Genomic DNA, 4,238 nt, shown 5'->3' with positions numbered 1-4,238 from the left:
CAGTTTTGCCATCCACTAGGCTTAAAATGAGCCTTATCCCAGAGATGGGAAAGGGGGACCTCATACCACCATGGAAGTGAATGAAATGTCCTCTGGACTTAGGTTTCCCTCACTGAGAATCTCCTAGACCCAGGAGATGGCCAAGAAATCCAGAAGCAGAGAAATGGTGGCAGTCGAACCAAGAGATGGTGCAGAGGACTTCCTGGCCCATGAGAGGACAAGGCTGAACACTCTGAGGCAGGTGGCTTATTGGTGGAGGGGGGCATCTCTGAGCACTTACTGATAGAACTGGATAGTTCTGAGCAAGAAGAGCAAGAGAGAAGCTAGCCTAAGAGGCCCAAGGAGTTGCGCGCCAAGAAGGCATAATTGAGAAGCACCCTGTTTGAATAACTATATCCCAAGTTGTTCCTGATCCTGAATTGCAACCTTACAAAAATTCCATTCATAATAATGAGTATGATCTGTGAGCGCTGTATGGCCATTACAATGAATGATCAAACGCAACAGAGAAGTAGAGAGGGGAGGGAGAGGTAGTCTCATCTCTGCTTCACAGAAGTCAGCCTTAGGCTGATGTTGACAGTTATTCTCTCTCCCCGTGGTGAAGTTAAAGGAGGTCAGTCATCCTGCCACACCATTTTCAAAAAGAAAAGAAAGTCCTGAGGACAATAGCTAGTAGTTAATATTCCACATAGCATGGTGTCACACACCTGTGGTTGTTGACAGCCTAGGAAAACGTGGCAGGGTGCTAGGTGGAATGTGAGACTTCATGGGTTTGGAGACAATAGATGAATACGGAATTGCCTGTTGGTCCTTATGAGATGGACAAATAGACATAGAAGCAAGTTGCTGTTGAGTCAACCCTGCCCACAGGGACCCCATGGGGTCACAGTAGAATTACACCCCATAGGGTTTTCGATTGCTGAGTTTTGAGAAGGAGATCTCTGGACATTTCTTCTGAGTCCTTCAGGGGCAGTGGGGCGGGCGCACTCAAACCTCTAACAGTCTGCCTAGCACACAAGTTGGTTTTTGTTTACAAATTGTTTGGGTCACCCAGAGACGCTGAGTAGGTATAGGAAGAGGGGTGTGTGTAACCAATTTGTGAGAGTATTGTTAAAACAGGGCTGTTTCATCATCAACACTACCCAGAGGAACTTCTGGGAGGTACAGATGAAGACTTTGGATTATTGAATAGCAAAGGGTCTGAGTCATTGTAAATATGAAGAAAAATAAGCCATGCACTGTGTCTGAATGTGGCCGACAACAAAGTTAGCTATCAACACATATTCTCCCTTAATTACTTAATTAATCTAATTACCTCCTACACATCTGCCTTCACTGTTTATTACCTGAGACAACACAGTCGCCCCCAAGAAACGAAAAAACCCACTTACTCGAGAAAGATTCCCATCCTATTTTCTTAAAAATCTGCATCATGCTAATCCTGTTTTAGAATTTCAAATCCAGTGAGGATAATCTACAATGACGCAAGTGGAAGACAAAGTGGCCTCATCCCGTACTGTAAATATTTCTGGTTCTCCAGGCGACAGGAAGGACTCCTGAGGCCTCAGGTTGACTGGTTACCCGCTTCGAACACCACAGAACAACAAACCCCAAGTCTCCGCCTGCCGATGACTAAGGACTGTCGCCTGCCAGGATGGAATCAGTCCAGTTGCCTTTGCTTGCAACACCAAAACATACCTTGAACTCTGCTTCCCTGTGGCTGATTGAGAAAGAATGAGAATGATTGAGCATCTTCCCTTCATATTGACATCCACCTGATGAATATGTAGTCCTGGGGTGTCCTTGCAGGGGGCTCTTGCCCTGAGACCTACTCTCTGCCTTTGGGGGAGGCTTTGCCTTCTTGCTCTCACTTAGACTGCTCTGGGGAGAGATGGCTTGAAGAAAAAGAAATAATTGGGCTCTGGGGAGAGCTGAGTTGCGAAGCTGAGACCTACAGGAACCATCAGGAATCATTTCTCTCCATGCCCAGTTTGTATTTCAAAACCCTGCTTTCAAAGATGTCTTGGTAGTGCAGTGGTTTAGGGCTGCCCTGTGATTTGAACCCCCAGTCACTCTGCTGGAGAAAGATGAAGCTGTCAGCTTTCGTAAAAAGTTACAACTGTGGAAAAGACAGTTCTTTCTACTGTATCCTGTGGGGTCATTATGAGTCAGAATCGACCTGATAGCCGTGGGTTTGTCTTGTGGTTTGGGCCCAATTATTCTTTAAAATATTTTCTTTTAATTCTTTTATTGGGGGCTCATACAACTCTTATCACAATCCATACATCGATTGAATCCGGCATGTTTGTACATAGGTTGCCTTCATTCTTCTCTAGACATTTACTTTCTATTGAGCCCTTATATCAGCTCCTTTTTTCCCTCTCCCTGCCCCCCCCTTATAACCCCGACAGATTGTACATTGTTATTATTTTCATCTCTCACACCGACAGCTGTCTCCCTTCCCCCAGGTTCTCTGCTGTTCTTCCCCCTGTAGAGGGGTGCATGGTTATGTGTTGATCACTATGATTGATTCCCTCTTTCTCCCTTCCTCTCCCCCTCTTCCCCCTACCCTTCTGGTATCACTATTTCCACTCCTGTTCCTGGATTCTGTGTGTCGTGAGCTCCCATCTCATATCTATACCTGTGTACATGTTCCAGTCTAGTCTGAATTGAGAGGCATCACTGGGGTCATGGTAGTGGGAGGTGAGGAAGCCTCAAGGAACCAGAGGAATACAGCGTGTTTCATTGATGCTTTACTTGGTGACTCATCCCCTCCCTGTGGGCCCTCTGTGGGGAGATTGTTCCACTGTCTACAGATGGACTTTGGATCTCTGCTCCAGCCCCCCTCATTCTCAACAATATGTTTTTGTTTGTTAGGTGTCTGCTGATGCCTATTACCCGGTCCCTATGACGCCCTCATGATCTCACCGGCAGTGTGCTTCTTCCATGGGGACGTGTTGCTACACTGTTGAATGATGGCTTGTGTAACTTCAAGCTCTTAAGACCTCAGATGCTATATCTTTTAATAGCCAGGCACCATCCACCTTCTTTACCACATTTGCTTTTGCACCCATTTTGTCTTCAGTGATTGTGTCGGGAGGGTGAACATCTCAGACTGCCGATTGGTTAGAACAAAGTGTTGTTGTTTTTAAAATATTCTCAGTAGGAGCCCTGGTGGTGTAGTGGTTGCAGGTTGGGCTGCAATCCTCATGGTCGCTGGTTTGAAACCTCCAGCAGCTCAGTAGGAGAAAGATTGAGCTTTCTACTCCCATAAACAGTTACAGTCTCAGATACCCACAGGGTTTGCTATGAGTCAGCACTGACTCCATGACAGTGAAGTTTTTGTTTTGTTTTGAGTAGGATGTGAGGGCGATTGACTGTGAGCTATGTGACCCCATTTGTCACCAGGATTGATTCAGCTGATCTGGCTGGACAGGCCAATGTCCCCTTCCTCCCTCTGCACTCTGTGTGGGTCCCTCCAAAATCTGTATGCACTGTTAAAGAGGATAACCTTCACCAGTAGAGAAGGACCTTCCTTTCAGAGGAAATGTGTAAAAGTAACTGCGTTCCCTTATTAGAACCTCCAAACAAGGGCTCAAATATTCTATTATCATTAGTAGCAATCACATTGAGGGCCTACTAACGGACACTGTATGAGGCCTTTCGGAAAAGTTCACTTTTGTTGTAGGGACTGTAAAAATATATATAACACAACATTTTCCGCTTCAACATTTCTCAGGTGCACAGCCAGTGATTGACACCAGCAACATTAAACATTTAAGGAACCATCACCCTATCTACCAAACCCATGACCACTCAGTTGATTCCAACGCATAGTGACCTCTTCAGGGTTTCTGAGACTGTACATCTCTATGAGGGCAGTCAGCCTCATCTTTCTCCTGCTTAGTGGCTGGAGAGTTTGAACTGCCTGCCAACTTTCTGGTTAGCCACCTGTGTTAGTCTGGGTAGATCACACGCCAGTGGGTAGAGAGTCTTTGGACCCCAGTGGGGTTGTAAGCATCTCAGCGCTGGCAGGGGTCTCCATGAGGCTCCTCCCGTTCCCAGGGCTGCATCAGGGTAGGTCCATGTGGCTTCTCCTCAGGGATATTTCGCAGGAAGGAGAGAGAAGTGTCTCCCACCTCTAAGGAGGAAAAATCCAGGAGTTCCTAGAATTCTCAGGAGAAGGCCATGCCCACACAGAGGTGGCAGGGGTCTCCATGAGGCTCCTCCCGTTCCCA

Source organism: Echinops telfairi, unplaced genomic scaffold (genome assembly GCF_000313985.2).
Source record: "Echinops telfairi isolate 266 unplaced genomic scaffold, ASM31398v2 ScPeMD7_3533;HRSCAF=4204_1, whole genome shotgun sequence".
In the NCBI taxonomy this organism is placed as follows: domain Eukaryota; kingdom Metazoa; phylum Chordata; class Mammalia; order Afrosoricida; family Tenrecidae; genus Echinops; species Echinops telfairi.
This window is presented reverse-complemented; position numbering follows the sequence as displayed.